The sequence below is a fragment of the Monopterus albus genome, unplaced genomic scaffold, assembly GCF_001952655.1.
Source record: "Monopterus albus unplaced genomic scaffold, M_albus_1.0 scaffold5.1, whole genome shotgun sequence".
Lineage (NCBI taxonomy): Eukaryota > Metazoa > Chordata > Actinopteri > Synbranchiformes > Synbranchidae > Monopterus > Monopterus albus.
Window position 1 is genome coordinate 2,788,527 of NW_018127885.1, and position 24,677 is coordinate 2,813,203.

Below are 24,677 nucleotides of genomic sequence, written 5' to 3' on the forward strand. Positions count from 1 at the left end.
AAAACAAGGCAAATACAACTATTTATCTGAAAAATGTTTCAGATGTTTATGAAATTAATACGTTTCGAACAAAACATTTGATGGTGTTTTTCTTTTCCAGGATCACACCCGCCTAAAATAAAAAGAACCATGTTTATTCAGTCATTCAAACATATTTATAACTTATCGAATTATACCATTACAAAAAGAGAAACAGGATTTTAAATATAATAAAGACATCCTTCCATCTGCATTGTAATTTTTCCTGTTTACCTACAGAGTAAAAATGAAACTATTCTCAATTATCATAGACCAGGTCAGACACAGGGAAGCAAGTCTTTGTTGCTTTGTGACAGAGCTCTATAATCTTGTGGAGAACAGCCTATCATTACCACGCGGTGTGGTAATAGACTGACATGGATGCTATGGGGAGCAATTGATTCCACACATCAATCAGCAGAGAAACTCATCTTAACGATTGCCGAGAAGTGACTTGTTTGTCCTCAGCATCATGATAAATGCTAACATGGAAGCAGCGCACAATACCTGCGGCTGAACGATGGGGTAATTACCGTCATAAGAAATTCATAAGTCTGCTCCTACTTTGCTTGTGCCTTCCTTCTGATATTTTCAAACATGTTCAGTGTCTGCAGATGTATACTGATGTTGTCCAGCTCAGATGACATGGTAAAAGGTAATTGCCTCTCAGCAACTCTGTTTTCAGGTCAGACCATTAATCTTGTATATCAAACACCACAATGTTGGATTTAGCTATTCTTGCTTTTTTTTAATTAACAGGAAAATTAAAGTATCAAAGACAGGAATGTATTATTTTTAAAATGTGTTTCTTGATATAGACTTTTTAAAGGTTCAGTACACTTCTTTATGGGGCTTCCATGATTTTCTTAAAGCACACGAAGCATCACTTTCTCACATCAGGATTTCTCTGCTATGTCTTTATCTGCGGACATCTGTGCCAGTTAATATAAAAGACGCAGCTGGATGCAGAGAACATACTATCCTCTGCTCTAAAAGGGAAGGGTCCCACCTGATTAGGAAGGGCAGGGGAGAGACTTTGGCAGGCCAATGGAAGAGGTCAAGGATAGACCAGCCAGTTTCACTCCCCCACCACATCATTTTTGCATGACAGCACCACCCTAAGGTTGAAGTTCACAGAGACTTTTCATGAACAGAGCGCTTAACGTCAAACACAAGATTAAAGCGGGGGTGTCGCATCTTGGCAGGACCAAATGAAAATATCAACTGCTAAGCCCTCCTCTGAAAAGCCAGGGGACAGGTATCTAACATTAGAGAGCAAGCCTAGTTAGCAAAGGCGGCCTGCTGCTTTCCACGTTCTCAGTGGTGGTCAAAAGGCCAGGCTGGCTTTGGAATTGCTTTATTGGTGAAATATATTACAGTAGAGGCCTGCAGAACTACCTTATTAAGAAGGCAGAGAAGAGATGCCCTCATGACATTTAGCAGGAACTGAGGACATTTTCATATTACTGAATAAAATACAATCTTGGGGTTTTATTTTATTTGCTGCTCAACAAAAGTCAAGCCAATAAAATTTTTTGCATGAACAAACATTTACTCTGTAGTTCAAAATTTAGAATTAATACAACAAAGAAAAAAAAGATTATTTCATTAACAGTGAAATAAGAACTGAAGTAAAAAGACATCACGAATAAAAATTAAATTAAGTCGCGTGTCCTTACTTAGTGTTTTCCTATGCCTAAGTTATAAAAGCACAGTGAAAGTTAATTTCATCCTTCGAAACACTTAAATATACATTTAATACATGTAGGATTTGAGGGAACTGTTCTCTACCATATTATAGGCTATCACATTTTACAGAGAAGCCATTTTGTAGTATACAAAAGACTTGTTTTCTTCCCTCACAGTGTAGCAACAGAAGCTGGTGCTTCAGCTCTTTAAGTGGCTTGGAAGCATAAAAGAGGCTTATCTGGCCCTCTCATTTCTTCAGCCACATAATCAGATGACCTGAGGAGAGCTGAAGAGAAACAAAGACAGTCAGCATTCACTACACTTTTAGATCCATCTATAAATAAAACTTCTCTGGATAAGTTCAACACGTTAAAGAGTTTATATGTGCTGTAAATTGCTGTAAAGTGACAACAGTAAACAAATTCCCCCCTTCACCTTCAAAATAATAATAATAATAGGCACAGTTTGTGGCTAGAGCTCACCTATCTCGGGATGCCGACATTAATGCATTAATACAGAGTAGTCTGACCACAGCCTACAGGAACTTTGTGGGTAGTAGATGAGAAAAATAGAACTTATTTCTGCTGGACTCTTTTGGGACGACATGAATTCCTTACTCCACAGTTTCACACGCTTTTTCCTATTAAAAAGAAAGTTTCTGAAAACATGCTATTTTTGTGTTTTAAACACTAAATCATATTGCAAATAGGCAAACCAAAAAAAAAGAAAAAATTAAAGAGAATAAAATTATTTTAAAAAGTTTTAAAGAAAATCGTCCCTCACACTACTTAGTTTGACATTGTAGGTAAATAAATGGCTGAAACATATTTTTCCTCAATTTTTTTTTCTTTTTCCTGTAACATAGCACTATTTATAATCAGAAACTCCAGTAGGACATGAAGCTGATCTCAAAGGCTTTTCTATAATCCCTCCCCTGGAAGTGGTCTTTACTGGAAGGCTAGTTTGTGATGGGCTCACCCAGTAGCACAATGTTGCATTGGGATACAGCATTCAGCTTAAGCCAACTTATCAAATACATTCAAAACACATCCATTGAGCTATGTGGGGAGACTTTTTGCAGATCTATTAAAATACTCTTATCTGTATTTAGCATATGCTGTGTATGTCAGTGCTGGCAGCTTTAGACGGATTTACACTCAAAACACCTCAAGCTATTCTTGAGCTGAAACTACTGATAACATTCGGAAACTTCTGCAGACAAGCAGGTTTTACAAATAGATAGATCCATTCAAGACACTGAATATCATTTTATTTATTTATTTGTCATTTTTCGATGCACCACAACATGTTTTTAAATACAATTTCTGCCCTTTTTATGCAGTTTTTTTTTCCCTATCAGAAGTTATTTTTGCTTTCCACCTGCATACAAATAAAAGCTAAACCAAAAACATTTAACATGAGGAGTTCATTTATTGTTTGACTCCAAAGAATAAAAAGTCACAGAGAGATTTGCCCTCATCACACATACACAACAATATTATTATACAATGTTGTCACAGCATGAAAGATGATTTTTATAAGGTCTTTTTTTTATTGTTGAAGAGGGGAAATGGTAATGGCATTTTTTATTCCCTTTTCTTTTTATTTTGTTTTGTAAAGTACAATTGAATAAAAACAAAAAAAAAACCATACAGTTTCCTGTCTATAAAACAGACAGTTAAACAAGACATCGAGAAATAAAACAAAATGTTGCTAGTTAACAAGAGTTTTTGGAATCCAGCAGCAAATAATGTGGAAGTAATCCATGCGTGAGGCTTTCAGCGCGTTTCAGTGGGAAGTCCTTCAGAGGAAACGCTGGGGCTGCAGAAACCTCCAGTCTCCCTTTCATTCAGTTTTCTTTCTTTGCAACAGACAAGCCCTATTTATATTGCTAAGGAATTACTATTAGACTGAGGCGAGCTCACATTTACTTTTACTAAAATGTAATTATAAGTAAAGTTGTCAAAATTTGAAAACCTGACAGATTCATTTTCTTTCTTGAGCTATAAGAATTTTAAGGATTTTATTGTCATGCTGCATCAAACTGGAAATAAGGTAGAATTTTCTTACTGCAAACAAACCTTTATTTAACTCTGCTCTTTGGGCTGTAGAGGTTTGGCCTTTGAAGCGACTGAGAGAGAGCACTGTTATTCATGCTGCATTCAGTGCTGAGAACTGAGACTCCAAAAACAGCAGTATCCTCTCATACCTGTTGAGAACACTTTCATCCTTAATGGGCTCATTAGCCACATTGTTAATTGAGTGCTATTCAGGCCAACATCAAAGCTAATAATAATTGTTTACTTACTTACTTACTTCACCAACATAGAGCCAACTATGGCATAATGCTGCTCTCTTAGAAAGTATATGTTTATATGGGTTTCAATTCTGAATGAAGAGAAACACAAAAACACTGGCGTCATTAAACATCTCACATTTTACACTAAGAACTGCACTTGTACAGTTTGAATAAATGAAAAACTGTTTCATAAAAGTCTTAAAAAATGAACAAATTGATTTAAAAAAATCACCTCCTTTTTCAACAGCTTGTATTTAAATTTTTGTTAGCTTAGATATAAATAAGAAGAGAATAAGAAAATTATTTAGTGCCAATTTTCTTAAAAATAAAAAGATACACTATAGCAAATATAAATGTTTTAGATTATTGTTATTAATGTTGTTGTTAATATTATCATCCTGTGCATGATACGTGAAGACATATATTTTATTTTCTGAGTTCTTGTCTTGCAAGTTTTCTCCTCCCACACACTGCAGCCATATTAGTGGATAATGGGATCCGAAAATGGAAGCTAACTCATTGGAATTAAATTTATCAGCATGTGCTCAGAGGTAATAAGCTGTCAGTTATAAAATGAAGATTTGTATTTAGATATATGATAGGAAGAAAAATGAATAGGCAAAATAAATGAAGCTGCTTTACAACTAAATTACTTATTTGGAGCCAACGGACCACGAAGAGAATCATGATGATGACAATGATTATTGCAGATAATATTTTCCCTATGGAGGTTAAGATAGCAAATATGAAATAATTGTGTAATGCCTGCCCACAAAGAGTTAACAGGAGGGAATATTTGCAGAAATGTTTTGATAGAAGGGACCAAACCTTGAGGCATTATCAAACATCATAATGTAGGGAATCTAATTAGTACTGAGAGAGGATGTTGGTCCAAGATACACTGATCAAAACCAGACTTTGTAAACTGCTAAGACTGACACATCAAGCAATATTTATATACAAAAATATTATAGACCAAAATAATCTGTGCTAATTTTAACCACCATGCCAAACAGGTCCTCATACTGCTAATTAAATACATATGTATAAATAAAACTCTGTATAAAATGTCCTGTCTGTCTAAATTACTCTCCCTACAATACATTTACAGCCCAGTGGGGAAGCTGAATATCCATTTCAAACTGGAAATTTCATCATAGCAGGATTTCTATTTTTAAAAGACTGAGCTGATGAAAGCTGGTCTAAGTTACACCCAAGCTTGGGGCTAAGGCAGCTGAATTTCAATTGATTAGGTACCCATGCATGATGAAAGTTTTTATAACTGACACCATAGTCAAAACATTTCAAAGGAAACAATCCCTGCTGTATGCCGAGGCACTGCAAATGTGCCAGAAACCACATGACAGAATTAGATGAGAGGAAAGCGAATATAACTGGGTAAAATGGAAGCAAATGAAATCTAACAATATATGACAGTAACTGTCCTGTTATTGTGGATTTTCTTCTGGATCCTCAAAAAAATTTGTAGCTTGTGTAATATGTCATTTTATTATTTACAAGTGAGTTGATGCCTGTGAAATGTTCTTTTCCTGTTTTGTGTATTAATGAAACACTTCATAAAGGAAGGAATACTTCTGGAGAACTCTGATGAAACGAAACAAGTATAATGGTCAAGAATTTAAAAAAGTCTTCCGTAAAAATAAACGTGCTTGAAGCTATATGATTAAAAATATAAAGTGCAAAACCTTCTTGTGTCTAGCAGCGGTGCACAGTTGATACAATCGGAAAGCTGCTGTAGGTTTTAATATATATCACTTATTGAGACAGAAAGAGATTATAGATATATTATTTCATCCAAGCAGCTTGGTGTAAACAAGCAAAGAAAAGTGTATTAAAAATACTGTGTCTATGGGGCTCATGTCTGATGCCTGTCAAATCATTAAAAAGGAGAGGTGCTGTTATCAAATGCTCGGGATCAGCAATAGCGGTGGCACATCACTGAGATGAGGTGTGTCTTCCATGGGGGCAACTTGAGGGCCTTTTGTGAATTTACAGAGCGCGATAAAATCAGCTTCATATTTCTCCACGAAATCGGCTGATGAAAGCAGCCTGAGAGAGAATTACATGGCAAGAGTTTTGTCACCAGACCCATAGGCTTTATAGGCTGGGAATTGAAAAGGTAATGAGAAAAGCCATGCTGCAGGTTGGCTGTGTTTAATAAGTCATCATGCCTCTATCTATTGTCGCACAGACCCCACCAAGATTGTGTTTTCATCATACTTAATACTCTGTAGCTAGCAGGCATTTCAATGGATATAATATATCCAGCGCAGCGGAGCAGGCTAATAGTTTATAGCGCAGACACCATTACAGTGAATCGTGTGATAACAGAGACTAAAGAACAAAGTCCAAAAAATGAGACTGTTCTCCAGTTTGTTCTCTTCTTGAAGAATTTGTGATTGCAATTAAGATAGATAACTTTACTGGGGAAAAAAGACAATTCTGGGATGTGATAATTATGTGCAACTTACAAGTAAAAATCTCTCTCACTGCACAATGCACAGTATAAGTGTGTCGGTGCATGTGTGCAGCAGTTGACAGCATGATAAAGAGTGATGTAAACGGTGCGGTCCTGAGGACACTGAAGATCAGACTTGGCAGATGTATTTTTCTCCCCTTTTTAAAAAATTTTGGTTCCTCTCATAACTCATCAAACAAATTCCCACCACTGCAACAATCTCTTTATTCTCCTCACACATTTTAGGTCTCTGAGTAAATTCAGCACATAGGCAAGAAGAAAAAAAAGCAGCCTGAAGGAAAATGAATTCAAATGTGAGCTGATGATGAATGGTTGTACTGATTTTCTGGCAAGAAATAAGGCTTTGTAACGACACTTGACACACATTTGATGAAAGGGAGAGAAAAAAAAGGACTAGTTTTATACAGTTTGTGTAATTACTGTATGGCACATGTAATGGGCCATATTTTCCATTTTGACAGCACACTCCAGAGCCATCTTTTGTCTTTATGTCATTGCCTCTGGGTATGCATGAAAACAACACTATTACTACAATCAAACCTGGACAGACTGTTTATATATTTCCATCAAAGCACATGAGGCGACCTGTTTTAAAAGACAGACTTGTCACATACTCTGATCTACGAGAGTCAGTCAGAGGGATTTCTGGAGCGTGTGGAGTTTTTAACATGGAAATTGGCTTTGAACCCCATCTGCACAGGTCGGCACATCTTTGGGCAAAGCTCTGCTACCGCTGACAGGGAAAATGAACCATCAATTCCTTATAATGTGGCCTGATTATTATCCTACTTACCCCCCACAAATTCAGACTTAGTGAATTCCTGCACCCTATGAAATCTGAAAACTCAGAGACAGAGAAGACCTTCTTTTTTTTTTTCAAATGACAGTCAAATAGAAGGACCATCACCACAGCAATTCCAAAGTAAAATAAACCTATCAACAAACCACTTTTAGAGCAGTGCATGATAGTTTTACTAACACACTTCAAATCACAGAATGTCAAACAGGCCTATATGAAAAACCATCAAATCCATCTAATAGCAATGCTCTAAATATGAGGCCACATCTTTGTGTTGAACAATGACTAATAAATGAGTCAAAAACAAAGATGAGTTTGACTATAACTTGGTTTTGAAGTTTTTTTTTTTTTTATTATTTCTTTATCAGTATCACTTTTAAATTGAACATACAATTCTGACACTAGAGAATGATTAAAAATAGATCCTACCTGTGTAGAAATGTTGATTTCAGACCCCAAAACCAAAACAAAATAAAGCCAAGTAAATAAATAAATAAAATAAAGATTTATATAGCAGACTCTTAAGTGAAATGAGACTCTGTCTGTGACACATGATACAAACCAGAGCAAAGTTTGAATGTGTGGAGTGTGTTCAGCAACTTCGGGAAGGGATCTGTCAACGTCCAATCTGGGATGTCTTTATTTGACACGATTGGTTTTGTAAGGTTTCTTGAGCCAGTCCAGCCCGCTGGTGTCCCTTTCACCCCTAAAAAGCAGCTGGGCCCTGACCCTTGCAGCACTGGCCCTCAAAGCTCAGCTCTTTTCAGCTCAGGCGTATGGGGAACCTCCCGGTTCCCTCCCACCAGCAACATCCCATTCAGCTGCAGAGATAACTTTATTCATCTTGTGCATCATTGTATCCAGTTGAATGCAGAAACTATGCACACACTTGAGTGAATTGAACTAGAGTGCATGCATGTGTTACAGACAGGAAAGAAGGGGAGGCGTTATGTCTTAATTTCTTCGTTTTGACTGAATATGCATGAATGGCTTCACTTTGGGGAAAAAAAAAAAAAAACAAGAATGCCGAAAGCTTACCTGAAATATCAAATTTAAGGAAGATGGCTTTATGATTACATGTTGGGGTTTACACCATGTAATCATGCTACAGAAATCCATTACATTTTGACAATTACACCCATGTCTACAGATGATTGCTATGTGTCACTGGAGTTAATTAGCATAAAAGTGCTAAACAGCTACTCTTTTTTTAATTTGGTAAACTCTGCTCTCCTATTTCTGATTTAGTGATAGGCAGCTGGCGGGGACAGTTGAGCTTATTTTCACCTGCCTAACACCAAAACAGCACCAAGACCACCCTGCTCTTCTCTCATCATTCATATTCAAGCCAGGGCCTCTTGACAAGTCTGCTGATCTCACTCAATGTTTTGTGATTTGGACAATACGTTTTCACTGTGTGGGCAAAAATGCTGAGGCCATCACACTTCTTGAGGCCAGTCTTGTGAGACTCAACTCAGGCAGAAGCTCTGAATTATTCCTCCTCTGGGAGAGTTATGCTTGTCAGTGGATCTGCCTGATCCCAGACAAGTTTAATGCTGCAGTCAAACAGAATATGGGTTCCTGTGTTTCTGAACCCTTTTTCTTATATAAAAAGCATTGTCGTGCTCATTTTTCAGATTTTTAATATTAATGACTTAGAAATGTAATATTCCAATCCTGTTTATTTTTATGTTGCTTGGATAGATAGGCAGCAAAAAGATCAACAAACAAAAGCTCATTATAAAATGTGCATTGTAATGTTTCTTTGCTCTGAAATGTTTCACAAACAGGGCAATAATGCTCTGAAATACTGCAATAAATTGGCAGCAATGCTGAAATATTGTAAAATAAGCATCAGTCATATTAGGACTGACATTAGACACACTTGATTTATGAACATTTTTAGTCAGCAAAGAAATATAGGAAGCTTGCATCACAGCTAGCATAAATGTTAAAAACTTTCTTCCCAAGCTTCAGTTTATTAACTGACACGTGGTTTTCTGCTACATAAAGTGAAATGACACTCATAAATATGATTCTTCATAAGGAGCGCAGGTATGTGTGGTGTAGCCACTGGTAAAATCCTTTTGGGCATTTCGATATCCAAAAGAGAGAGGTTTATACATTAGCGCTGTAGTTGCAAAACACTGTTGATATTCAAATGATTATTGTGCAAAATCTGGGATAAGCTTCTGTGTGAGAGCTCTTCTAAGTGCCTACAACTATTGCTAATTCCCCTCACCATTGTGGCCCGAACAAAGGCCTTAATCCCATTTCACTTTTGCAGAAGGCTGGGGCTATTTTCCCTCTCATAAACCAACAACACTCCCCCTAGCCAGAGCTGAGAGGTTCTGAGAAAGGGGCCAGTGTGTGTATACTTCAAGGCTTTTTTGTCCAACTTGGCTAGTACTCTGCATAAACTTTTAAGTGGTCCCAGTAGGCCTCAAACACCTTTTGGCAGAAAAAAATAAGCTACCACAAACTGTAAAAAGGAAACCAAACACTCTCTTAACCTGGACAATACAAAAGAAAATATATGAAGTCTTTTATAACTCTGATTGGGTCTGGGCTGCAAAGAGTTAACGCTTTTTTTTTTTATCCACTAGTAGAGGAACTTCCATTCTTGTGAAAGCAGCTCTCTTTTCTCTGCATTTGAAATCCTATAATACATTATTTATAACATGGTAGTCCACTATCAAAGCAAGTGAAGTAGGACAGGATTCAGTCCTTGTACTTTGTAGCTTGGTTTCGCATGCAGTGGAAAATAAATCCACTTCTCTGACTTTGACATATTTCCTTTTGTTACTTAACCCACTTCATTTCAACATTTCAAATGTATGGCTCAATTCTGTGATTTTTCTCATTCAATTACAACTATAACACATAGTCATAACTGTAAAAGTGAGCACTGTCAAGACGTTTTTAATAATCAAAAAAACAAGTATGCTATTTCATTTTGATGTAAAGATGTAACCTCTGCTTATCATGGAATTTCCTTTAATATACAGAAAGGTTCATCAGGAATATAATACATTTTGATTGCCTTTAAAAGCTGATTTTGAAATTTTATTTAATTTTGTAATTAACAGAATGAGCAGGATATGATTAATAGCAGTTCTTTAGTTTACCCAGAACTGGTAAAGCTCCTTGGAACAGACAGCAGCACCACAAGCCCATGTAAGTAAGTGATGGCTTTATTCAGCTGCTGTGTCATGTGGTGCATGTGAACCAGCATGCCGACCAGCATGTGGCCTGTGTTGGCTCATATTAGGTGTGTAGTTAAAGGGTCTAGTTGCACTTTAAAAGGAGGGGAACAGCAAAATACAAATCGGCCAGGAATTTTCTTCGACAGCCAGACAAACCGTTCTCCGTTAATCTTAATAAATTAGACACCCGTGAAGTGCAAACAAATCACAAACCTGTCAGTGTACACAATACAGTATAAAGAATCTGCAAATTACATGCAGTGTAGACACGCTGCACCCCTTCCTGCAAAGCGGCCGGGTTGAGCCCTTTAAAAAGCTTCACATCACCCAGATCATATTTGTACCAATGACTTACTGTCTAATAAAGAGGATCCCTTTTGCTTAGATGCCCAGTGGAATCCAGAACTGTTATCTTAATATCCACTGGGATCCACTGAGGTGAGTGTAGCCTTTCACATACAATAGTCAGTCCTGCAAAGTGATATGTCTTTGCTTGATGTTAATGGCTTGTAACATCCCAAGATAGCAAAATTTATGTCTGGCAAACCTGGCCTAATGATATTTCTCTTGCTCAAGTTGACAGAGAGAAAAGCCATTGTTAAAGTATTATTGAATTTTTACACATGCATACAGGGAGTCATGTATCAAATTCTGCTGTTTCTTATCTGTACAGAGGACCACCTGAGGCTTCTTAGTGGGATGGGATTCCTTGCTTTACCTGCTTTCCAGCGACTGGCTTTAAAACAATGTATAAGAAAAGCACATAAATTAGCTTGTTAAATACATTTTTTATAGTAGCGGAATACAACAGAGACACTGTTGCTGATCACCTGATTAATTACTGGTTTACCATAAGTATAAGCATTGCAAACTCCATGTTTAAGGCTGGTGACAAATTCTGAAACACTTGATTTGTATTCAGTCTACAAGCGGTAACTGTTGGATTAGTGTCGATCCACTTGTTAAGTAGTGACGTAACATTCTGTTTCCGGGTCCAAACTTCGGTTCATTCTCCTCAGTTCAATGTGCGGCATGGCAGTTCCCCAATTCAATAGATATGAATCAACAGCCATGAGTCACCTGTCGTTAATGTAATGACATTACATTAATGACAGAATCCTATTTGCTGTAAATGAAAAACATAAATACAACTTCTAAAAGCTGCCCTGTTTTGCTGCCCTGTAATGTACGCAGTTAGCTGGTTAGCTCAAAGTTAATGTAAACACTATATGTTGATACATTTTATGCTGATGAAAGTAACTGTAAAAGCTGGGAACTATTAAAAACAAGTTAGACATATAATACAATATAGCCTACTTTATATACATATATTTGAATAGATTTATTACGACGTGTATCAGAGTTTGGTTATTATGCCACCAGGTAGAACAGCTAAAGATGTTTATTTTTTATTTTTTTTTACTCTCAATGATGCCTCTCTGTTAGTGTTTTGGGTGACAGTCTCCACCATTTTGGTCTGGAGGAGTTTGGGCCCCGGAAGTGGAATGTTACCTAACACTATGGCTTAAAACATTTTTTAAAAAGAGGAAAAGAAATGATGAACACTGGCACCATGAAACTGTAACTGGTTCAATGAATTGCATGCAGTGGAATCCTATTTGCTGTAAATGAAAAACATAGGAAACAATTATGATGCTGCACTAAACCACAGGGACCAAATGTGGGGGAAAAAGAGAGTTTACATGATGACCATAACTGTGTTTTTGTTGCCAGTGCTACTGTCTTTCTATGATCTAAACCAGGTAGCTGCCTAAACTTAACCAAACCCCGCCAGACTGTACTTGCCCTGAGCAGCTATTATGGAACTAGTCAATGAAAAAACTCAAAAATGTCTGAGTTTTTGAGAAATAGTCCAATATTAACAGTCTGTCTAGTGAGTGGGCTGTGTAAAAGTGACCACTGCAACCAACATGTTGTGAGTTTCCCCAAAGAAAATGTCACGGCATAGAATCTGGCAGCAGAATCATCTGCAGGGTGTCCTGAATCAGTTTACTAATATCTGGTCAGTTGAATACTGATACGGTTGTTGCAAAATCAAACCTAACTCCTGCAAATATTTATCTGGCTTTGGATCTAGCAATCACAGAATCTGCTAAGAGGAACATAGAGGTTTTGGTGGTTTGTGTTCTGCTCACTTTTCTTCTGGCTGCCGAAATATAGTTTTTTAATCATGGAGAAGTTTTATGAGTTTTAAAACACATTATGGATAGAAACTACACATTCAGTGTTGGGGTTGTTACTCAAAAAATGTTATATATTAGTCATTACTTGTTACCCTTTTCAACATTTTATATTATTATTTTACTTATTACTCCCTGTCAAAAGTAACTTGTTACACTACAATACTCGTTATATTACTTTTCCGTTACACCCCATAGATTGGTAGTATCTTGCAAGTGATTTTTTTTTTTTTACCTGGGGGTCTGCTGGTGCATATGACCAGTATTTCCCCAAAGATCTGTCAGAAGGGCAGAGGATCAGCAGTGGAAATAACATTTCATCCACCACATATCCAGAGGTTTGAGGTTGTGCTTTTTGCAGTGAAAACAATCTTACTGCTACCTGTGCACAATTTACATTTTACAATAAAGTCCTTACCACCTGTCATCCTGATAAAATGTAAATCTTTCCAGCCACTGAATGTAGGCACTTTCATTTTCTAAGCTAGCTTGCTGCTTACGGTGCTGCTAAATGACGTGTAGTGACGTGTGCATATGCAACGACTACAAATATTAAATGGCAGATTTCAAATCAATCTTTGCCGTGAAGATAAATAACATTGCAACAAGTTGTTTGGAGGGAGTAACTGTTATGATATTACTGAAATTTTATTTGCACCTCTTTACACTACTCATTACTGTGGAAAGTAATATTATTACAGTGACGTGTTATAGCCCAACACTGTACACATTATGCTGTTAACTACTGTACTACCCTGTACATGATGTTCTCTCTAGCCAAGGAAGGCAGCTCATATGGGGAAATTTCTCTGAAGCAATGAAGCAAATTCAGATTTTAAAGCAGTAAAAAGAATCTCATTCCTCATGTGCTGCGTTGTCTTTTAACATTACACTGTCCTGTTGACAGCATTCATCGGTCATGTGGCTCCTCCAGTAAACATGGAGTCAACAGCTACTTCTTTTCATCTGACAAGGAACCCATGCAGAGGTTGCTGCCCCAAGACCTCATCCTGATCTGTGAAGTCACCTTTACCAACCAATAGGAGCTAGTAATGCAAACACATTGCCCTCAGCAACTTCCCGCCTGTCAGCACTTCCTGGAACTTGCCTAACCAAGCTGAAGGATATACTATCATGGACCAAACCTGTTTATCAACTGCTATGGACCGTATATTATTGTGCAGTAGGGTCACAGTTTTAGAAATTGGCCACCAATTTGCCCTGTAGGACACCTAACCTAAAGTTCCCATAAGGATATATGCATCTCTTATAAGGAGTTGTGTGACTACTCATCTGAAAATGTTTTTCTTTACAACGTGCTGACATGAAAATTTTAAATAAAGAGTGTTACACTTTTTTTATGCATGTTTATACCGTGTGAGATTGTTACTGTTCCAATATCAGAAGCTACATAACATTAACCATTATGTTTTTGTTACTTGAACAATATTTCAGTTTATTTGATCATATTTGATAAAGTTTTGAGTTAGTTTCTTTACCTGTTTAGTTATTATTTTTTGATTAAAGTCATAATTTTTTGGCAAGTGAGTATGGGTTGAAATTTTAGTCATGTTTTTTTTTTTTTTTTTTTTTAAATCAATGTTATCCTCTCTGGCTGAAATTTTGAGGTCTGACCACATCCTCTGGTGATGTTACAGAACACCTACAGGCCCTGGACCGGATACATCACTTCAACATAGTGAGATGTTAAACCGCAGGAGTCAATAAAAACAAGATTTTCTGCTGGTGTGACAGACTAACAAGAGCCTACAGCCTTGCTAGTATCTCTTTAAGGCTGTACTTAAGTACAGCTGTGCTTTGAACTAAATGTTAAAGTTGGCATGCTAACACACTGTCAGTGAGAATGCTAACATGCTGATGTTGAGCATGTCCACCATTTAGTTTATCATGTCAGTATGCCAGCTTTTGTTCCTTTAGCACTAAATACAAAGTACTGCTGAGGCAGTTGGAGATTTTGTTAGTGGTGCAGGTAATTTTTAATAAAGTAAACATACAGTATTGGACAAAGTGTAATTTTCACCTGATGCTTGATGATAGCACTTTATCAGTCAGATATATCCAAAGTGCTAAAGTTGGCATTTGGCCTTGTTTGAGGTTCTTGAGCATGTTTCACCTCCCATCCAAGAAGCTTCCTTAGTTTGGATGAAAGGTTAAACGTATTCAAATCCAGTTGCCAACTTCAGCACTTCAGATATACCATGACATGGATAAATGAGACAAAGCTGTTCCAGTTTATCTTGATAGGAACATTATTGTGTGTAACAAGTTTCATGGTAATCCAGTGGTTATAGATGGTTCAGTTCAGACCAAAATGGTGGACTAACCAACCAACAGACTGTTTGTCTACATGGTCACTTATGGGCTGCTTGCTATTTTTTCACATTAGATAGATGAAACACTGGTGAATATGTAACATTCCAGATTTATGACTAACAAAGCAATCAAATTTTATTACCTTTCTATATTTGTATAGAAGAATATAAGAATGTCTGAGTCAGCTGCACAACAGAACCTCACTACTCAAACTAGCTCCTGCAATCCTTTGCGCCACCATGTGTTTGTTGACTTGTGTTTTGTAAGATAGCCACTCATATGCCATACAGATAACCAACCATTTATTCTATGGTTTAATAAATAATCTGGGATAATTTAGAAAAACAGTTGACAGAAACCATGTTTGATTAATCCTAGTATACAGTTTTAACCTTCTAGCCAATCAGTATTTACTACACTGAAATATAAATATATAATGGTTACATTTACATTTCAGTGTAGAGCTAATAAGCTCATCTGTGTATTTAATGTAATCAATGTGTTATCCCATATTTGTGAGTGGGCAAATTTTGCCCTGTTTTGCTTTTTGTGAAGCATCAAGGAAACAACATAGATATGTTACATGACAGAGTAAACCAACTCATTGAAAACTTGGTGCTACACACTTCAACATCCCACACAGTATGACTTGACTGTAGTTATAAATCCATTAAACTGCTTTTAACTTGTGAAAGCAACACACACCCACCCACATGAGGGTAAATATTGGTAGAAGTTGAATTAATGAGTTTGTGATTTGGACTGGACAAATGTTTAGTTCTTTCTAAAATTACACAATGCACCTCAAAAACTGAGCAAGTAATATTAATAATAATAATTCTGCATTACGTTATGCAATGTAAGGATCGTATTATGAGCATTATAGTAGAAATTAAATGTTTTAACCATCCTTAATAGTTTTTCAGATAATACTACAACTAGATATTGTACTGTATAATGTTTAAGCATGTAGTTGTGAATATTATTTATTCACACAGAATTAAATGACCATGATTGCTCCAGTGATGAACCCACAGAGAATTATCATCCACAGGTTGTACAAAGTGAGCAACTATCTGGTGAAGACAATCAAACATCTTGCAATATTCCTTTATTTTTTTCAGTGGATGGTGGAGACGAAACCAGAGTGAGGATGAGGTGAACACATGTTTTTTAGAAACATGTCAGAAACATGATTCTAATGGGATGACGGTGTTTGCAAGGTGTCTAAGGACACAAATAGTTCTTAACATGCAAGGAAAAAAAGAGGGGTGCTAATGTGTGAATTGTGTGCCTCTTAGCTTGTTTTGGAATTTATCTAGTCCTTGGCGGCATATTATTTATTACTGTAGCATGATTCCATATTTCATTCTATTATCTTCAGAGTTTGACAGATGTTATGCAAGCTACAGTATATACAGCTGTGCCAGTATACCCTGCCCCCAAGGTGACAAAACAGCTACAGTCATCTTTTAAAATAAGATACAGGAGTATTACTGACTTTTACAATTTTTATGTTAAATTGTCCTGAAGTCGGCATAACTGGACTATTTATGCAAACACAAATAAATCTACAGGTATAAAAATATGTGCAGATATTAACCATCGAGACAAAATGTTGAGTTTCTTTTGCATGGCTCCTAATTATATGTATTGTGTTCTCTTTGGGGTTTAAAGCAGAAGCTAAATAAAAATAAAAAATAAAAAAAAACAGTAGCTTATTGGTCTTATTAACTACTGTGAGAAGTTGTAACATTCAGGTGGTCATTAAATAAAATCTCTTATCAGGTGTTCACTTGTGGAGGAATTAAGCTGAGTTTGGTAAAGAACATTTTCACCTCAGTTTAATTAATATTAAAGAAGTGGCAGAACAATAGCCCCGCTGCATTTGAAATCTTAACCCCAGGTGCCCTCATTTGGAGTGCCTAGCATATCTCCACGCTGCACCAGTCTAATCTATGGCCTGTCAGCGTGACCAGGTGAAAAGTGGCGTTAATTCTATATTGGAGCTGGGCATGTGTTGAGAGCAGCAGAGACAGGTAGAGCATGCCATGGGAGTCAGCATGTGACCTGACAGGGATTGGCAGGCAGGGTGTTAATTGGATAGGTGCGCCAGTCCATTTGTGTTGGCCATCCCATTGCAGAAGACACTGTACCTACTTCTTCACTCCCGAGACGTGCTTGTGTGCTCTTCTTAGACATGCTCTGAATATAGCCAATGAAATTATTTGTTTCCCAACAGCCACGTGACTTTCCCCAGACACAAAGACGGGGGATGGGAAAGACAATGCATCACAAGGTAGAGCCTGTCTGGGCTAAAATGGAGGTTATTTGGACTGGTAAGAATTCAGTGTGTTTGCAGTTAATTCAGTGTACTTATAAGTTGAGACATAATGAAAACAGGTACTGTGTGTTATTAAATCGCTCTCATTAATTAGGACCTACTGGAAAGTTAATCAGCTATGATAGGGAGAGATATATTGCAAAGGTTGTCATGTCCTTTAGTTGTCTTGGTGGTATCAATGATTTAAGTGCTAGACAAAAGTTTGGCTACTTCATTATTATGGCTGGCAAGCTGTTGACTTTACATTATCTGACAAATTATTTTTTTTTAAGCAGTCACTGTAGGCCACAGTTGCTACAGTCAAACATGCTACTTTGCATGTGTGTGATGTTTTAACACAAATATTACACTGTAATTAAATGATTATGTGCATAAGGACACTGTGAAGTTGGTTCTTTCTGAATATAAATAGCTTTTCCACATAATAAACCAACAACAGATCAGTGAGTTATTAAGAAATCTGAACATTTTATTGAGTTCTATTAAGTAATGACACCAGTTATTCATTTATTATTTGAGCTAAGATACATTTAAATAAAGCTAACATAAATTCAGACAATTTTAGAGGATGACTTTTATCTTATTTAAGATAAAGCATTCTACAGTATTGTTAAATGTTTTGGTAGATGTTGTAGGAAAATTACTTTGTAATAATATAACTTACATTGTCAAATATTCATGTTATGTAAATAAATAAGAAAATGACACTGCCGCCGTTTATAAATGTATATAGAGGACATAGCAGTGAAGAAGCTGAGCTGTGCTACAGTGTCACCAAATGTTTTATGGCTACTGGTGATGAGCTGACATTTTCTGTTGAAGCTAATGTTGCAGTATTCTTGAAGCTAGCTGTTTGCTTGCACTGCACTATGAAACTACAAAAGGTGAATGCATGATATACAACAGAGTCCCAGACAACTTTAAATACCTAGTCAATTGTTATAATTTTAATTCCCATTGGCATATAGTGACAAACAGTATGGACGTCCTCAAACTGATGTTGATTTTTGAGATCTTTTCTATCTCTTCTCGTGTACTAAGTACTGTATGAAACCAAGAGCATGAGAAAACTGTTGGGAGACATGTCTGATACCCAAATTTTCTTTGCACACTGACTGCAAACATTTTCTTCTCTCTGCTGTCTGATGAGCAAACATGGTTGAAATTACAAAAGCTTCTGAGTTACCACTGTCAATAGTGGATTGCATTTGTTGACCATGATTAATGTTGACTGATGTTTTCTATGTTACTATGAAAATATATGTTCAAATTATCAAAATAAGTGTTAGTTAAACTGAAGTTCTGCATGATTCTGTAAGGCTAGCATGTGTTTTAATAAGTACATTGTACATGGCATTATATTTAAAGTAAAAAAGTCAAATCCAAATATTCAATATATTCGTTCAGAAATAATGAATTATAATGAATTTCTATGTTGATCATGAAGCAGCAGTTCAGATTGATTGCTCTTAGTAAACTGTAAGTTGTTTTCCTAACGCATCATAGACTCAAATTCTACTGGACAAAGGTCAAAGACGTTTTGCATGAACTTGCTAGATCACATGTTCAACCCCATCCCCACAAATGCCCTCAACCCTAACAGCTAACATGACTTAGACTGTGTGAAGTGACTGTCAGATCAAGGATCCCTCAGTGGCTGTTCTCTAGTTTGACAGGGCTGTAGCTGTGTGTGGTGTGGTTGTGTTCCCAGTTAGAAATCGCATACTGAGAAAATGTGAAGAACTATGACTCACTAACAGTATAGTTTTTCTGTATAACAGTACAGTATAGATTCTGAACAAATATGACTCAAGAAAGACATTAGTTACTTACATGGAAACAAATTATCACTAATATTTAAAATGTGTATGCAACTGCAAAACGAGGAACTGGTAAATAATGTTTTTTAATATCAGAAAACTAACTGCATTGCATTGCATTATTGCTTTCTGTGTACAAATGCACAATTGCACAATGCTATACAATATGAACTAGTGATGTCTGCTTTTATTTGAATATGAATTCTGTTTTAATATAGCAAAGGGTATACATAACCTTCAATTTAACCCTAGCCATTGTGTTCAATGCAGACTAGCCTTTCTATTGTTAAAGATGCCACATCTTATTTTTTTAATAAGCAAAAGGATTAAATGAAACTCCATGCAATCCAAATGAAATGGGGATTTTGGACGCATTCATATAAAATGTGTCTGGAAAAGATAATTCCACTTAATGGAAGCATTAAAAGAAGTTGGCTGAGCCCTCCACTGCAGCTTGGATTACATCATGTGTTCTTTTATTTTCTGTTGTCCAAATTTATATTAAAAAAGGAGTAAAACTCAGCATTATTATGAATGTTTACCACCAATTCTACGTTCATGATTTCCTAACTGATATATGCAGCAAATAGTGAGGTTTTCTTATTCTAAGGCATCTCTAATGATGCAAGTTAAAACAAGTGTATTATTATTATTATTATTATTATTATGAATAAATATATAATAGCAACATAACTGTGGCAGATAATTTAAGTAAAATAAGGAGCTATATCATTTTTTAACCTATTTTTCTTTTCCTTCCCATTTCACTATATAGATTTCTCTCATCCTGAGTTAGGGGCTGGTGTGAGCTGTCAGATTTGTGGGTGATATCTCAATTAAGCAAAATAGGAAAATCTATTGTTTATGGGGGTGTGAGAGGGTATTTCCAAGCCGCAGGCTTTAAAATGGGAACAAGAATGTGTTCGGTCAGCTCGAACAGCACAGGAGGATTTTGGGGAGGACTCGTCCTTTGTGACACATGCAGCAGAGACATAATGAATTATATTATAATTACAAAGCACAGTCTGTAGAAGTGGACAATATAGATATTTGGCCAGGGGGTGGAGTGTGCTGCTCCATAGAGACTGGGCCACTCCAGACTGCATTTCTATTCACATCACTTTAACTTAGACAAATCTCAATATGAATGAATGGAGCTTTGTTCAGAAAATAAAAACATTTGAACAAGGACGCCTCATCTTCTCATACGCTGGGGCACATAAACAATTTTACACACGTCTGGAAAAGCCAATGTGCTGCCAAGATTTGACTTTTTTGACTCTGTCAAAAAGTACTCATATGTACTTATTCATAATTTATCCAAAACGCTTCTTACATTCATGCAAAAAATAAAGGTTTGCAGGAAAAAATACACCAAAGAACACTGGTTTGTCTGTACAAGCATGGTGTGTGTGGTGTTGGTGGAGGCACTGTATATTGTGGAGAGATTGGGCACAGCAGCGTGAGCAGAGAAGCAGAGGGGAGGGAAGCTGGCAGCGGCTGAGAAGATGAGGATTTGACGGCAAGGTGACAAAGAGTTCAAACAAAATGAGGCTTGTAGATTAGCAGCACTCCCCTCAGTGACAGGTGTCATCTCTTGGGGCAGTCTGTCACTCTGCCTGCTGCCACTCTTTATATAATATGAGGAGAGGGAGAAAGAGAGAGGAGGAGAGGCAGCAGCACTTCCACCTCACAAGGCTTGGCCTAGCCTACTCTACCTGCCAGTAACCAAGATTAAAGCCTCAGTGGCAGAGGAGTGAGAGCAGGATGAGCAAAAGTCGAGCAAATGTTTATTTACTTTCTTTCTCAGTCAGAAGTCATTGTGAAATTATTTACCCAGGGACATTATCTTTCCATAAAAGAAAGACTACTATTCATGTCCTTGATATGCTGTTCAAACAGTTTATATTGCTTTACAACTTTAATCTGTGTCATAATAATCAATCACTGTTCCTGTTACTGTCCCTGGACGTTTTAGACTATAAGGAATGTTACAAGTCACTGAGTAGGTTTTTTTCTTTGTGCATTCATTTGCCAGATATTTAACTGGCTGGACAAAAACATATATTCCAATCCAGTCTGGTCAATTAATACTTCATCTATTAATACTATATACAGTGTGTGTAGAAATATAGGTGTGTCTAAATAATACTACCCCACCAGAAAACCAACATATATACAGAGGTTATGGGTAATACTAATTGGAGGGGCAATAGAGAGAGAGAGAGAGAGAGGGAGAGCGAGAGATAGAGAGAGCCTTGTTCCTCTGTAAAAAAGTTAGTGAGTTTTGCCTAGACCCTTAACAAGTCTGTGATACAGGAAGGTATTAACTAAAGCTCAGAGGGAGCCAGCTCACATCATCCTGGTGACATGCAGGCTGAGACGTGCTGCTCTCTGCCCAGGACTCCAGCCATCTGCTCCACAGATTGCACTGAAACCCACTCAGCAAGCGCTGCTGCCACCCCTCTGGGTGAGAGAGTCACCAGAGGGTCAGCTGCTTCTTCAGGGCTTTCTCCCTTATATGTTTTGACTGCTCTTACTCATTTATAGTGATTAGAGTTCCCAAGAAACCCAAATACTAATCTCATAGTCTGTAGTGAGTGAGAAATCTACAAATGCCTAGCAGACAGTGAAAGACCCTTCACAAAAGGAAGGACACAAGAAAAGAAGAGGGAAGCATGAGTCGTATTCTGACGTTTGTTTCTGGCAGATGAGGGATGCCCCCTGTTGACTCTGTCAGGAAGTTAGAAACAGGGCTAGTGAGAGTAAAACCAGAGAGAAACAGTGATTGTAAATTGCAAAGAAAAACAACACAAGTGCCAGCATTCTCAGTTTCAACCACAATAGATGGAATTGAGTCCCTAAGATTATATAGGTGGCCAATATACATCGAGGTTTTTAAATATTCATTGTGCAGGTTAGAAGAGATAGAAGGTTATGTGCATATCTGGCACCCCCCAAATGGAAAATACTCTCTGAATAACAATCAGCTTATATAGAATCTGATCTATAAGGAAGAGGAAGATGAGTGGTAGCTGGTTAAAGGTGCACACTGTATAAACATTTTCTATAGCCTGCAAATGAATCAGCTACAAATATATCAGCCCTTCAATTCTCAGACACAAAGTAAAACATAAAAAAAAAAGCTAAGCGTATATTTTCAGATGTAATATTTTTACATTGTTGGTTAGATTTAGTTAAAAAAATTTAATTAAATAAAATGAATTTCCTAATAAAACGATTTCACACACTTGCAGCACGATGGCATCTGTGCCCTGTGCATGGAAAAACAAGTCATATGCCTCACAGTGCCTCTCTCGCCTGTGAACCAGTGTCCGTTGGGGAAATCGACCTCCCTGGGCACAGTTGTGCTGGAGTGAGTAATGAGGCAAGCTTTCCACGATGGTTGATAGAGGCTCCCATTAACAGCCATGCTTCAGGGTATTTCTCTGTCTCTGTGTTGTGGAATGGAAATGAGATCTGATAGAACCATGTATAATTTGTTGTCACATCAAAGTGACACTTATTAGCTTTATTTCCTTATCATTGTTACATCTATAGTACCTCTGGGTAAATATTTCGGTGGATCAGATGAAGACTAGCATGCTTTTGTTATGTGCCTTTAACTGTAGCAGCATAACTTTCATTGATTGCAGTTCAGTAACAACTGGCTATAGAAACATGTTTTATATTGACGAGCTTTCAAATTGAATACCATGAAAATGGTTTGTACCATGAATAGATTTCCTGAATGTTTATATCCAGCACCTCTGTTGGGTCTTAGGAAATTCTTTGGGCATTTTAATTCTCATTCCTGCGTGTGTCAGTTCTTTTCATTGCCAAGGTTGATAATCTTATTAGTGATATCATCCTCCATTATGCAAAAGTTTTTGGTGCTACACTGGTTTTTGATCAATTTTATTCATCAGTTGTCATTCTCACATAGACACAAGCAAGCGCACACATTTCTCCATTAATCTCACAGCTATCCTGAAGTGGATTATTTTGAATTTATCCAACAGCCCTCTTCATATCTTTGTGACTTTGAATTGGGATATTGCTGGATGGACCACTATCACAGCAGAATTATTTTCCCAACTCCAACAGAGAACTGAGCATTGAAGGGCTATATTTTACCATTGCATCTATAGATGTGCGGCATTATAACTCATGAGTGGCACCTCATTTCACACAGCCTAATGGCTTGACACTGAGAGCACACTGGGGATCCAGGCACGGGAGCTTCCCTTCATTTTTTGGTCTAGGTTTTATGAGATACAAGGATTAGGGTTGATTGAAAGTCACAGTGAGCTGCAGCACATCGCTGCAGTCCATGGAAGGTTTTACATTAAACTTTCTTCATTGATGACTTAATTCTAATAATGATATACAGGCAGCCCATGCTATATCACTTTGATTTTTGTATTTTATGTTTTTACTAATTCTGCAAGCTCAATTTGCTGGGCTGAATAAAAACCTGACAAGTCAAAGATAAGTTCAGATGCGGGTCGTTCTACTTTCCCCCAAAAAATCCCTCCATACTGCCGCAGCCTTGTGATAGTTAACTGAATTAGACAGAGGGAAACAGACACTGAGGCAAAGTCTACTCTTCAGTGAACTTATCTTACCCGCCTGAATGTGACAGACAGCGTAGCCCTCCAGCATAGTTGTCATACACCGGCGACCAGTCAGAACTCGTCAGGTTGCATGATTGTATAATTGTGTTGTGACACCTTGAACCCGCTGGTGGTATATAACCATGTTAATTTTCTGATAGCACACCGTAGGGCCGTTAGAATCAGAGTTATGATGGGTGTAATTTGTGCCTCCAACGGCAGAGTGAAAGGAGCGGGTCATCAGCAGGATAAATACAAATTAAAATTGATGCAGGTCTCATTTCTGCATGACCAGTTTGTGTTGGGAGGCTGCAGAGAGCTAAAAATGGTGCACTTGCCATTTGTGCCATTTGGTCTTCCATTTCAATTCAGGGCCTGAAGGCAAAAAAGCTCCACATAAAATGGACCTGTAAATTTTATAGTTCACAAACCAGAGTTATGCCTCTATGAAGATGCTTCTCACATCAGATTCTAACCTTTAATTTACTTTGGCAAAAAAAACAAACAAACCCAAAACAAAATAAAAGCAAAAACAAAAAAACTGTATTGAGAGGAAAACAGAACTCAGGCTAGATTTGATTAATTTTTTCTCTTTCCTTTGGAAGATTGGGCATTGGACACTTTAAATGGAAAGGTAGTGATTTGTGAAACAATGTATGAGTGACAGCTTCATTTTGATTTCTGTATTAGCTGTTTCTTGCTGTCTCTGGGTGCATGAGCGTGTATATGTATTGGTGTGTGTGTTTGTGTGTGCGTGTGTGCTAAGCCCAGCAGAGCCAAAGAGGTATCCTCCTGAACTCCTGTCACAGCTTCTGTGCCTGGGAGTTCAAGAGCTCTTCATTACAGCCTCT

General features: G+C 37.2%; 1 long non-coding RNA gene across 2 annotated transcripts in view; it reads right to left on the reverse strand.

The window, feature by feature from the left end:
* LOC109968015 (uncharacterized) overlaps positions 1-24,677 on the reverse strand; it is a 101,742-nt gene that overhangs the window by 12,519 nt on the left and 64,546 nt on the right. The gene's annotated exons all lie outside the window — the stretch shown is intronic.